Below are 15,000 nucleotides of genomic sequence, written 5' to 3'. Positions count from 1 at the left end.
TGCACTTCACATTACACTCTAATCAGTTAAGCCTGTTGAAAGATAAGTGCTACACGGTCAGCGTTTGTAAAAACGTAACCCTTCCTTTCTCACAGCCCGCTCTCGTCCGACCTTGCGGCAAACGTTTGTAAAAACAAAACCCTTCCCGTTAGGTATTACAGTCGCGTTACCTGCGCAGTAAAAGTTGCGCACAAACAATTAGCGCGAACGTCCTTACGCCTCTCATAACGCTTTTATTCCTGAGGGACTGCTACACCTTTGTCAAGTGATTGCAATAACGCGAATTTATGTTTTTACATGACGTTCTCGTTGCCGTTCCCGTCGTCGTTGCTAAAACTCCCTAATCCTACACTGAGACCGCAATTGCGTGAACGAAGACGTATTCAGAAAAACGGTCCTGCAAAATAATTTCGATTCTTTGAAAGATAATTTCACTGATGAACACTGAAAGTTTTCGCTTTCAAAATCCACATGCCAGAGTTTTCCGTCTCGCTCGATATTACAATTGTTGACTAACTCTTACGTAATTCAAAGAAATGCGAATTTCATCCCGATTTCCAACAGCTGTTTGGTATTTTTCCTTTACCAGAAAACACTAACCGTAAAAAATTTATCCGGAACGGCAGCGGCTGAGTTAATCATATATTACGAAAATATCAAGGTGCTGTGTAGTTCGCAAATTAGCCTTTGCCATAATGCTTTCGCTCATTTGGCCATATAATGGCTATTTTTGAATTAAAAATTTCGAAACTCAAAGTAAGATTCCCGCTGTTGACAGTAAAGAGTTTGGAATTAACACTTATTTAAAAGAAGAAAAACCATTGTTTTAGTTTTGTGCTTGTTTCTTTACGCCACAGTCAGTCGTATAGATTGCACTAGTGTTTTTGCCTAGCGGCACTGCTTGCTGATTCCTTTGAACATTTTTACGTTTTTGGTTTTTTAAATTCACTTTTCTCTTTGATCTATCGTCGTCGGCAATACTTAGAACAAAGGATATAATGGTGCCCATTTTACATGACTTCATTTGACTTACATTATTTTAATATGACATGTTTTGGCAAAATATAATTTTGTCCAGATCGACTCAGTGACCGGTTGATAAAGTGTTTCCCATGACTGTCAGGATCACAACGAAATTTATAAATGGTTTCATTTTCGCTTTAAAATATCTTCTATGGAACTTTCTTCCTCCTCAAGTATAAACACACATGCATGCAGTAAGAACGGAGAGTTACTAATTTGCCAAAATCGCCAAAATTATCACTCTGAATGGGCCCCTTCGTCACCTCATAGGAACATTCGCCATATTTGCCATTTTCGCCAACATGTGCATTTTGGGAACTTAGGGTAAAATTTGGTGAATTGTCACCATTTTCGCCATTGGTCAAACTTTGGCGAATTGTTGCCGTTTTCGCCATTGTGTGCGTTGTGTGCAGTTGTTTGGCACCGTAGTTGACGAAATGTGAAAAGTTACGGGACCACTCATCGTGATATTTCTCTCCCAAAAAAGAGTTTGGAGAGAAGTATAAGAGTCTAAAACAAAGAAAATTTAAATTAAGTTGCTTTGTTTTGGAAGTTCCTGTGCGCAATTTGCTCTCCAGTATGGCGGATTTTTTACCATGTGATCGCCAGCTGTAAAGGGTAAATTGTTTTTACATGGATCTATTGCATATAAAGAGCAACTACCGAGATGCCTTGGCCACTTTTGTTTATGCTGTCATTTGGCTTGAAGTAACGAGTGGGAAACAAATGGGCGACAGAAAAAGAAAGAAAGCTGGCCAATCGAATAAAAAGTATATTTGGAACGAATAAAGCGCCGCTGCCGCTCTTGAACTAATGATTTCGTCATCTTACGCGACTCGTGTCGCCAGAAATACGGGTCGCATAAATAAAAAAACAAATTTCAATAAATGTACATAACGCGTTCTAAACTAAAATGTGGTATTCCAATTTAGGAAAATTCGGAACAAATACTGAGAATCACCTCAAAAATGGCTGTTTTTTCCTTTTCCTGTTTCGGAAAACTGCTTTTTTATGATACAGCCTTTGAAGTTTCGTCGGAAATTAGTGTAAAATTGGCAGAAATTGAAATGTGGAGCTTCCACGGAAATTCATAATCGCCACTTAATTCCAGGGAGGGTTCTTTGTAGTTTACTCTGAATCTTAAAATTGTTTATTGCAAGAAATCACAAAATTCCTCCAAGCAACTTCTTATTCTTTACCTGAACTCCCTTCTAATGTCTGAGCCACGCACGAGAAGCCAAATGATCTTCTGAATTTGGTGTCTCGAGAGTTTTCCCCATAGAAAATGGGTGAGAGGATTCAGAATTTCTTATCCCCCCATGAAAACAGGAGAGAATTCAGAATTTCTGATCCCTCACAAAACACAGGAGAGGATTCAGAATTTCTGATCCCCAATAAACACAGGGGAGGATTCAGAATTTCTGATCCCCCCATGAACACAGGAGAGGATACAGAATTTCTGATCCCCCACAAAGCACAGCAGAGGATTCAGAATTTCTGATCCTCCCCATGAACATAGGAGAGGATTCAGAATTTCTGATCCCCCCGTGAACACAGGGGAGGATTCAGAATTTCTGATCCCCCACAAAACACAGGAGAGAATTTTCTTCCACGCAACAAAGGTGCAATAAATGCATCCGCCTAAAAGAAAAAAAAAAAAAAACAAACCGAGACGTTAAAAACTATTCCATGCGGATGTCATAATATAAATAGATTTTACACATAAACGGTTAGTTTGTTTGCGTATACGATACATTCAGACTATCACAATTTAAAAATATCTAGGAATTCTACAAAATGTGTCGCACAAGTTTTAGTTGGGACTTGTTATTTGAATAACAAAGTCCTCTTCAATAATTATTGAAAGTACGGATGGGAGACGAATGATACAGTATACTATATTCTGTTGATAACACATCATCAGCTCTGGCCGTAAGTATTAAATGCTTATCTTAAGGGCCCACTGACGTTTTTTTTTTTTTTGGTGTGCGTTGCTAAGGATGTAATGTTAGGTAATTTGAGAAAATTTAACATTATTTTGATCAGTTTCCAACTTTTGTAAGCCATTGACCCTTAATATGACGTCATCATGCCACGCCCATGGTCACATGACCAAAAAAAGAAACCTCTAAATTTGTCTCCGTGCTACCTAATTTGGGTATTTAATCGATGGTTTGATAATTTGTCTTCGTTTTTGCATCCACCCAAGCATGGTTTTCTTTTTATTTTGTAAAATGTTCTTTTTAAGGACGTTCGCGCCAAAATCTTCCTACGGTGAGATTTTCTTCATTTCTCGCCTAGAGTTAGGTCATAAAGTACTTACTCCAAAAATAAAAAAAAATTAGGGGGTCACCGACTTTGTTTCGGAGAAAATGGCAGTGGAAAAATGCCTTAATTTCGATAAATCTGTCATAATAACGAAAGGTAGCCTCATCTGCTCATCCATCGAAAATCCTAAAAATAAACTGTTAGAGTGAAGGTTTTCGTACATAAGTTTTTAGGGGTGGGATTTTACAATAATTTCATGCCGCTAGGGATGTCGTAAAGAGTAGAGTTCATCCTGGACGAGCATTTTCGTAACCTCTACCCGTTGCAATCACTACCGGAATTCGATGGCACGAGGAAAGAAAATTTAAAAAAAAGACAACTTCTTACGGTGAGATTTTTTTCATTTTATCATATTTTGTAGATAGTAAGTAGAGTAAGTGATTCATGGTTAAAAACATAGGGGTCACCGATGATCCGAGGGAGTAAAATCGATGTGATTTTACGAAGCTCTTGGAAAACTTCGTTTGTCACGTTTTTGCGTGACCTGTCGGGGAAGGACTGGAACCCAGGAGAGGATCGGTCGTTGAAGGGATGAAAGGTTTTTACCCCAAAACAAAGCTTTCTCGAGCACAGCAACGACGTTTTAAGCAGTCGTCATCTTCATTTGGTTAGTATTTTGTATAATATTTCTCCATTGCCGTCATGCTTGTCTTCTGGAGTGTGGTTTTTGTGAAATTTAATCGCTGGTTTTTTCCACGCAGGTCCGCACTAATTCAAGCCGACGAGGACGAAAATACTGCTCTATTTTCACGAAAGTAAAGGAAAAGAACTTCAAAAACATACATTCGTTTTGAACTTAAGTTCGTAGGGTAATAAAAACTTTAAAAAAAGAAACAGCTCCATTAAATCTACGCAACGGTTCGTCCTCGAGTTCTCCAAACTTTCAGCCACTACTCGATCAGCAGCTACCTTTTCCAGAGCTTTTCCATCCTCCCGCTCACTTCTTTTCAACGTTTCATGATGATTCGGAAATAAATGTGCCATTCTTTTGCCGGCCTGGAATTTCTTACCCGGCGTTTTTGTCGCCATGTTATTTTGACTAATGCTTGAACAATATTTATGAAAGTCAAGTAGACTAGTGCACGACTGATAAAAACAACGCGAACATCAGTCGTGCAGCAGTCTACTTGACTTTCCTAAATATTTTTAATCAATTTTGACTGATCACGATCTTCTCTTATCCAACGTTGTGCAAGACTTATCGTCCACGGTTTCTGCAAAGGTTTTCAAACCTCAACTTAACTAATGCTCGAAGTAATGCGTGACATATTACAGTCGCGTTACCTGCGCAGTTACGTTGCGCACAAACAATTAGCGCGAACGTCCTTAAAGACATAAACGATACTGAAATACCCATAACGTTTTCAAAAAAGATGATTTGAAAAAATCAATGCTTAGCTATATTCAGTATTTCGGGGTGAAACGTGTCATGTAAAAAAAAAATAATTCAATTTAAAGACCGCTGGAAATTTAGCTTTTTCTCAAAACTGGAAGTCAGTTCGTTTACGCATGCGCAGTTGATCTGAGAACGAGTGCGAGGAAGGGGGTGGAAAAACCTTCGATGCAAACAACAGTTCGTGCGGTGACTTTCGCTCGTGAGTGGGTTTTCGTGTCAGCTCACGATATAATTACGTCAGTTACCGGAAGTAACATTTCACTTCCTTAGCAACGCGCGAAAAATCCATCTGTGGGCCCTTATGGAGGCTCGAAAGGGTTTTCAGCTGGCCGCGCGCGCGTAAGCCACACACGCAATTCATAAGCTGCTCGCGTCAGTTCATGCTTCAAATGGGTCACCAGAAACAAACAAATACCGCTAATTTCGCTCACCTTTCTCCTAATTCCTATATATAAGGAATATAAATAGACAACTTCTGTTCACGAAAACTACGAAACTTCTACACAAACGGCTTAATGGTCACTTAAATCCGTTTGTGTTGGCCTGTAGCTCCACTCACGCGCTGACTGGAATGAGTGGGTGACGCATGCGTAAATGCTGATCTAGTAAACCCCTCAACTTTACTCGTTTATATCACTGCTTCTGGACTGTGAATTTCTTTCATTTTTTGCATGTGAGCTTAGATTAATTTAAACCGTTTGTCTTTCAAATTTTTAAAAAATTCTGTAGGTGAAAAAAAAGTTAGAGACACATTTCAAAAAAACTGATTTTTCCGAAAAACTGGCCTACAGATTTTGTTGAATTTTAGAGAGTATTTCTAACATTATCTTTTAGAGAGTATTTCTAACATTATCTGGTGACGCTGAATGGGAAAAAAAAGACAACATATGCTGCTTTTAAGGTTCAAAGAAATGCCTAATATCGTTGCCATGGTAACGTTATTTTGGAGGAAAATATGATGTGAGATATCTACAATGGGTACTTAATACCCTGGCCAAATGTCGTCTTGATATGATTACCCTAACTGTATCTAAGGACAGAATATGTTTATTTGTTTGAAAAAATGAGAAACTATTTCGAGCCTCCTTAAGGCCAGTTTACACGGTACAATTTGTCAGCCGATTTTGTCGGGCCGATAAGTCGTACCGTGTAAATTGTGTTAAACTTCTTTCCTCAAAATATCTTCCCGTTGTCTGTCAAGTATCCACCATTTGTGCGCACTGTCCGCTCGCGTACCCTTTGATTGACATGGCGCTTTCTCTCGGTGTCGGCCCGACTTTAAAAAATCTGTTGCAATGCAAGAGATTTTTTTAATCGGACCGATTTTTATTTCGATGAATCAATCGTTCATCGGCTGTCAAAATACAAGCAAGATTTGTGCTCCGACGCGGTCGGGCCGATAAATCGGGCAGACGAATCGTTCCGTGTAAATCAGAGAAAAAGTTTTTAATTTCTTTGCAAAGAGCCATTTGATGCCAAATAAAGTCATCATCTTCATCATTTACCTGTAAGACCAACAATCAGGTTCTCTATCATCACTCGGGACAGCGATAAATTCTATGGTATCGACCGTGAAAGAGTTTATTCACTCTTCCGCGAGCGCTGGATCCCACAAAAGAAAAAAGGGATGGACTCAGCGACTCGGATGTCGATGAACACGGGGGTGATGACGCCATCACTGAGTCAGTGGATCTAACCGAGGCGTGTGAAGATAAACCGCCAGAGCAGTTACCAGAGGGCGAAGAGAGTGTTCTTGCCGAACTGTCAAAGATTTATGACTCCGAAGGAGCTGTGAGTGATGCTGTTAGCACACAATTGGCAAACCTTGTTGACAAAATGGTGAAAAATAAGTTGTCGGAGGAGAATGCAAAAGAAAAACTAACCAAGTACAACAGGCCTCAAAATTGTGAAAACTTAGTAAGTACAAGGGTTAATCCTCAAATTTGGGCTAAAATGAGATCCAGCTCAAAGTCTAGGGACTTGGGGATGCAAAAGATTGAAACTAGTATGCTTAAGAGTAAGCATCCTATCATTAGTCTGACAGGCAATTTTTTCAGTCTGAAAAGTAACCCTAAAACTGTTAGCAAGGAAGATGTGTCATCGTTCCTTAAACTCGCTTTGGATTCATTGACTCTTATGGCAAATTTTGTCTATGAATTCAACCTTAGTAGACGAGAACTGATTAGGCCTGATCTCAACGAGCAATACAAACAACTTTGCAGCTCCCAAACTCCAATATCAAAATGTTTGTTTGGACATGACCTGCCCAAGGCAGTCAAGGAAATAAGCGAAACCAACAAGGTCAGCCAACGGTTGTCTTGTCCCAAGCATGGAACAAATTCAAAGCATGGAGCCAATAACTTTATACGACAAGGATCATCCTACTCAAACCATCAACAACATTTTTGTACCAGGGCCAATGCCAACGGAGGAAACCTCCATTAAAATACAGAGCACACAATGTAGCTCATGATCAATTGGGAAGCCAGGTGAGCCTCCCTTTTTCTCCATCAATTCCATGCATAGGAGGTAGATTGAAAAATTATGTTCACAAATGGCACACCATCACTTCAGATCAAAGGATCCTTGATGTTAGAGGGGTCACAATTGATTTTATTACAAAACCCACTCAACGTTTTGTACCAAACCAGTACAAATTTAATCCATTGGAGATTAAGATAATTGATGAGCACATTGCATGTTTTCTTGAGAGGGGGTCATTGAGAGAGCCACACACTCAAATGGAGAGTGCCTTTCCAACATTTTCATACATCCGAAGAAAGATGACTCCTATCAACTTTTTCTTAACCTCACACAACTGAATGAGTCGGTAGAATATCACCATTTTAAAATGGAGAATCTTAGGAATGCCATCCCTCTTATGACGCCAAACTGTTTCATGGCGTCCATTGATTTAAAGGATGCCTATTATTCGGTCTCAGTCAACAAAAATCACAGGAAATACTTGAGATTCATTTGGAAACATCAGCTTTTTCAATCTACCTGCCTTCCAAATGGTTTAAAAGTTGTGCTCCTAGAATATTTACAAAAATCCTTAAACCAATTTATGCAACGCTGCGTTCCCAAGGATTTGAAAATGTGGGCTACATTGATGACTCCTATCTTCAGGGAGGCACTGTAGCACTAATGTTGCTGTCACCACCAAGCTATTCACAGATCTTGGTTTCATTTTGAACCACGAGAAATCTGTTTTTAAACCGAAACAGGTTATCACCTTTCTAGGGTTTGTTTTGAACTCTGTCACCTTCAAAATTAGTCACAAAAATGGTGGTTGTTTTCCTGGTGTCATGCATGGACCACTTTGTTATACATTAGCAATTAGAACTCGACAAAGTTATGGCCTTGAGAGCTAGCAGAGGCGATTTCAATGCGCTGATGACCCTTTCTGAGACATCAAAGTCTGACCTGCAGTGGTGGATTACACACACACACATCACTTTCAATCTGGTATCTCATGGTAATCCTAGTGTCACTATTTACTCTGATGCATCTTTGTCTGCCTGGGGTGGTGTACTGAATGATGTTTCCACTGGGGGTCTCTTTTCAGAGCAAGAACAGACCAACCACATTAATTATCTTGAGATTTTGGCTTGTTTTCTCACACTTCAAACTTTCTGTTCTAGTCTGAGAGACTGTCATATCGAAGCAATGATAGACAATACAACCGCAATTTCATATATTAACAACATGGGTGGTAGAACTATTCAATGCAATCAACTAACCAGGAAGTTGTGGTTGTGGTGTATCGAAAGAAATTTATGGAAAGCTTAATGTTTTAGCTAATAATGAGTCGAGGCACACCTTCCATGACACAGAGTGGGTATCTGCATTCTGGGGCAAACCATCCATAGATCGTTTTGCCTCAAGACTGAATTTCCAGTTGAGACCCTTTGTCTCATGGAAACCAGATCCCCAAGCTTTTGAAATTGATACTTTCTTTATAAGCTGGACGGAGCGCAATTTTTATGCTTTTCCCCCTTTACCATAATCAACAGGGTTTTACAGACGACAGAACAGGATCAATCACGCGGTGTAATCATTGTCCCAGTGTGGACCACTCAGATTTGGTTTCCCCGTCTTCTGCGGATGTTGGTGGACCATCCTGTTCTCCTACCGTGTTACCCTCAGCTACTGAAACTGCCAACCAACCTTCAATTGCGGCACCCCCTACACAACAAGTTAAAGTTAATGCCATGCAAGTTGTCTGGGATTCATTGCGAGCAAGAGGAGTTTCGGAGAAAGCTTCAACTGTTATTCTCAAGTTCTTGAGGATCCACTCAAAAACAATATCAGGTCTTAACAGTGCTCGAAATTAGCGGTCGTCCGATGGTCCCAGACGACCAGAAAGTTTACCGGGTGACCAGTTTTTGGTAAAGTGAAAAGCCTGGTTGCCCGAAGAAAAAACTACGGACGACCCAGCCAAAATAGAAAATGAATTAGCCAATATCAACAATACCATAATAATCTTTGTTTGTCCCTCTTGGGACCATTGTAAGTCCCAAGAGAAAATAAAAACAATGCTAATGCAAAGTTTGGAGGGACAAACTAAGAGGATTAGGCCCGTTTTAAGCGTCGCATTTCACATGTGCCGAATCTAATGCAAATGAGAATAGATCTATTGTTTTCGCTCACTTGCATTGGATTCGGCTCATGTTAAATGTGACGTTTAAAGCGGGCATTATGGTATTTTTGATAGTGGCTATTTACTTAAGCTGCAGCCGACACTCTTTTCGCTTTTTTGTTGTCATTGTCCAATAATATTGTAAAGTCAGCAATAATGAATTTGCCACATCCAAGTATTTTCTCGTAGTTTGAATATATGTCGCTTTTACAAAAAATGTCAGATAGGAAAATGCAAGAGACGATATCGCAAAAATGTAGGCGATGAAGATCGAAGACTCATTTCGAAAATACTGAAAGTTAAACCCAAACTTCCACAAAAAAACCACAGGCGCACACTTAGAACTATGGGATACCCAGCTCCATCTTTTCCTAATGGGCAACCAAGCATTTATCAGGGCGACTAAATTTACGGATTTAGTTGCCCGGCCTTTGAAACAGGGAAAACCTGGAATTTTTTTTTAAATTCGAGTGCTGGGTCTATCTTCAGAAGTGGTAACATTTTTGCAGTAAAAGGGGTTTCGATCCCTGCTCAGTTCCTCCCATAAAGGCTCTGGATTTTTTAGCTGAGTTGTTTGAACAGGGTCTCGGCTAGAGTACTCTAAATACGGCCAGATCTGCATTGTGACAAGTCTTGCCTCCTGAAGCTGGGGTTTCCTTTCGAGATCTGTCTCTCATTAGACAATTTATGAAACCGGTTTTTCAAGAAAAGGCTGCTCTTCTACGATATACTGTTACGTGGGACCCAGCCTTGTTGCTGAACGTCTTAAAAAGTCAATCTTCAATTGAAAAACTAGACCTTAAAATGTTGACTTTTAAAAGTTACTTTGTTAACCCTCCTTTCTGCTCAGAGGATACAAACTGGTCATCTATTAGATATTCGCAATTTGTAGACTTAAGTGAGTCTATCTTAAAATTTCTGTTGGAGATAAGTTGAAACAGACCAGGCCAGGCTATCACCTTCATGAGCTTGAGTTTCCAGCCTACTCCCCTGATAAAAACCTTTGTCCAGTTTTTACTGTTCGGGAGTATTTTTCCCGGACAAAACCTCTTCGGGGTAAGGTTACCATCTTATTTATCAGTTTTGTGAGACCATATAGGCCAGTCGGTAAGAGAACAGTTTCACGTTGGGTTAAAACCACTCTAGGTTTGGCAGGGGTTTGACCTGGACCCGTTTTAAACCGCACAGTATTAGAGCGGCATCTACCTCTGCTGCATCCCAAGTAAGTGTCCCTCTGGCAACCATTAACCGCACAGCAGGATGGTCCAACCAGTGTACGTTTGCTCTGTATTATCAGAAAGAGGTTCATAAACAGTGTGGTTATGCGTCACTCTCTGCATTGTAGCTTTTTGTCAAAAGAATCGCACATTTTTTCTCCTTGTTAACCAGTCATTAAATTTATTGAAAGTTATTGTTTACCAATTTCGGTTTCGGCGGCGGATAGCCGTGGTCAATACAATGAGCTTCGTGCACGAGAGACACGACAAAAAAGGTTATGAAGAGAAGAGCAACCTTTTCTGACTTCATTCTTGAAATTTTCGTGATCCACTGGATTTATTTATTCAGCGTCTATCAAGACTCATTCAACTTGATGCAGCTTGTAGGATTATTTATATTAAAAGGCCTTCTTGTAGCGAGTATGTTCCACTTATAATGGGAAACAATTTCTTTCTTTGCAGACGTAATTGTGCAGTAAGGATACTTAGTTCACGTGATAGAAACTGAAGTAAAATTACTATAGACCATTTTTACAGCACAAACATTTCATTTGGATAGATCATTTCTTATTTGACAAAGCTAAAACAATGGCTTAATAACGTGGCAAGTTCAAAGTAATCATGTACCGTGCACAAACATACCGCTTAAAAAGACCAACTTAGGCCTAGTTTGTACGTCGCGCTATCTCAGACGAATTTAATTCCAATTAAATTCGTCCTTCCGTCGACAATAATTGTACCGTGGTTTTACGCGTCGAAATTAATGGGTCGAATTATGGTCGAATTTATTTCTCAGGCGGAATGCAATGCACCTGGTCAGAGGCATAATTTATAATGTACGAAAATAACTGATGACGCTTTACACCCAAACCGGCCTGAGCAGGCCAGACTTCGTATTCTTGCATTGTAAAGGATTTTCTCCAGTTAAATTTCCTTTATTTATTCAATTCACTTTTTATTACTTATTTTTAATTTTCATTCAATTTTCTCTATCTATTTTCCCGTATCTATTTATTTTTTATTTTACTTTATTTAAGCTTTGTCTTAGAAAGTTCCTCCCTTTTAATACACTCTTGTACTTCTGGTTGTTTTTGAAATTAAAATTTTAATTTCACACAGAGTTTGTTTCTTTTATTAACCTTATTGTGGGGTTGAGAGTTTGCTGTGTGAACATCTCCCCCTCATTTTACAGACTAACCCAAACTTTTGTCTATGATTTTTCCTTAACTCACTATCCACACACACATAATTCCTCCCAAAATACCTGCTGACTAGTGAATGTTCTAGTTAGTGAAGACAAACCCCTTCTTGTAAGGCGGATTCTAATAAAAACACCATTAGGGAAGCCACAAAGGTTGCTTGTGAAACTGCTGCTATTACTATTAAATAAAAAACCCACTTTTGTCAAGTGACTGAAAATTGGATACTACAATAATAAGTGAGAACATTGATCAATCAATTTTGTTTTTATTTACATGTACATGCATGTCCTGCTTTACACCTTGGAGTTTCCCTGATATGTTCTCCTATTTTCTTAGAACTTTTTTTATCATTTAGTCCTTGTTACAAGTTTTCCATCACCTACAAATAAGGTGTCTCAAAAACGAAGACCCTATGACCCTGGAAACTTGAAAAAAGGAACACAAAACCCTCAATTTGACTAACCGTAGGACTGAAGTTGTTTTTTAGGCCTTGAGTGTCACAGGGCCAATTATACATCCGACGGGAAATGACGTCCGGCCACACGTGGAGCATGGTTACTCAGTTAAATATGGTAGATTACCCAGCAGTTTCCCATTGAAACAAGTTATAGCGGAGGAAGGACTTAAACTTCACTTTAGGTCTAGTGGTGAAAGGATATATGAAATGGATCATATATGAACTGCAGATATGAAATCAAGTGAAGCTATTAGAACATTAGAACCCACAAATGACCAGCTCCCAACATCAGTGGCTTCATAGCTCAGTTGGTTAGAGCATTGCACCGGTATCGCGAGGTCACGGGTTCAAACCCCGTCCTAAATTTTTCAGGCTTCTCTACGCAATTGCAAAAAATTGCGTTCATATCTGGGAGGATCCACTTGATTTCATATCTGCAGTTCATATATGATGCATTTCATATATCACTTCATCATTGATTCATTCCTCACAGGAACATTAGAACCCACAAATGACCAGCTCCCAATGTCAGTGGCTTCATAACTCAGTTGGTTAGAGCGTGGTACCGGTATCGCGAGGTTACGGGTTCAAACCCCGTTGAAGTCCTGAATTTTTTCAGGCTTCTCTAAGCAATTTCAAAAATTGCGTTCATAACTGCGAGGATCATATATGTAGCTTCACTTGATTTAGGTCTAGTGTCAGTCAAATTGAGAGTTTTGGTTTACCTTTTTTTAATTTTCAGGGTCTTAGGGTCTTAATTTTTGCAACACCTGCTAGAAACGTATGTAATCAAGAGTTCTGCATGTTGCAGTATTACACGTACATGCACCGGCCCTTGCTCTTGTAGAACATTTCTTTGTATACCGTGATGTCAATTCTACTGATACACACTGCTCTCCCTATACTGTAAGTTGCCTGTCAATTGACAACAATGATCGAAATATAAATATCTCCACAACAAGTATCAAGGCATACTACATGTATCACACACCATCATCATGGGCTTTGGTTATTGCTGTGAATCCTGATAGCACATTGTCATCTTCACCAATGATTGTTATGTATTCAATAACATTCTGTCCAACCTACAAAGAAAATAATGTTAAGAAAGAATTATGCTTTTTTTTTTACCTCTAAGGTGTTATTGTACTGAATCCTAGTGTTAGAGTAAGCCTAGAGACTGTTACTGGTATAACAATACACATGAAAAATTACTCGATTTTAATTGGCTGAGAACAGTGCAGTTCAAGTGTAAGACTGTGCAAAAAGTGTACATTGTGTAATACCACTGCAAATTACCCATTGAAATTCTGGATTATGATTGGCTAATAAACAATAACATTTGGTCAGAACCAATCAAACCTCTTGTTTTCAAATCAAGCGTGCGCCCTGGATGGCGCAATATTTCCCTGAATGCGTGATACCCTTTCGTAGAATATGAAGAATTCTGCAGATCTCGGAGGACGTTATCCACCTCGGCCTTCGGCCTTGGTGGATAACACCCTCCTCGACCTGCAGAATTCTTCATTCTTTACAAAGTCTCACATGATATTTCTCGGACAATTTGGAATAAAGATTTTTTCAAAGACTACAAATAGGCCATTTCCGAGTTCATGTGTGCCTCCTCTTCAAAGCGAGTCTAAGTGCAAAGTTTTTGTGATGGTAATTAGTTCTACTTTACATATGAATAAAAACTAATTTTCATAACAAAAACTTCGCACTTAGACTCGCTTTGAAGATGAGGCAGGCCAGAACTCGGAAATGGCCTATTGCACTCACCCTACCACAGGTGCCCCAAGCTCAGTGTGAGGGAATATAAGAGTTGTATGGGAAGACAAGACCTGAGACCTGACAAGATAATTTTACGAAAAAATTCTCAATTAAAAGGCCTAATCTTATTGTCACTGGGGGTCGCTTCCTTCCTGTGAGGTTTTTTTTCCACATTTGACACGAAGTGAGCCATTATTAGTTCCTTGGTTGTCAATGGTTATAGTAAAATGCATGTACCAAGGATGAACACTCAATTCTCACGAGGCCACCAAATTCAGTCAAATATTCCTGGTTAAAATATTCCCACTGTTCAAATTCCACCGTAGAATCCAAGGGCAGGTTTTTCTTTCATTTCAATCCGCTAGCCGTGCAATTGAAGCCCTGCCACCGAGGTCAGGCGGCTGTTAATGTCCCAAATGAATCGATAAAACGATTGAAAAGAACCTCTTTAACAATCAACACCACAAGGCGACCGTTGAGAGTTTTCGTAGTCTCTGACGAACATACAAACGTCTCTAATTTTGAGGCTGTGTCCCCCATTTAAACCATATAAATTCTTAATTTTTTTTGCGATTTCTGTAATATTCATAAAAATAGGCAAATATAGTGATTTTCACCTCACCTATTTCCAAACAGAAGGTCCATGATAGGATTTTCCAGTTGTCCCAAATCTGATAATTTTTTTTAAAGAGTTTATATGGTGTCGGGGGACGCAGCCTCAAAATTATATGGATTTTTTAAGGATGTTTTTAAGTCCCTAACTTGGTCTCTGTTCGACCAAAAAGCATCAAACTTGGACAGATGGCCAATCTCAATGTTATCGTTCATGTGATGGTGTCAATTTATCGATTGGTTCAAATTTGAAACTCGTCCCAGTTCCGAAATGGCCTATGGGAATACGGTGAACTTTGGTTTGGTTGTCACGTGATTGACAGAACTTCCGTCCGTCCGTATAGTCTCTGGGG

Source organism: Montipora capricornis, chromosome 2 (assembly GCF_036669925.1).
Source record: "Montipora capricornis isolate CH-2021 chromosome 2, ASM3666992v2, whole genome shotgun sequence".
Lineage (NCBI taxonomy): Eukaryota > Metazoa > Cnidaria > Anthozoa > Scleractinia > Acroporidae > Montipora > Montipora capricornis.
The sequence above is the reverse complement of the archived record's forward strand: the minus strand, read 5'-3'. Positions refer to the sequence as shown.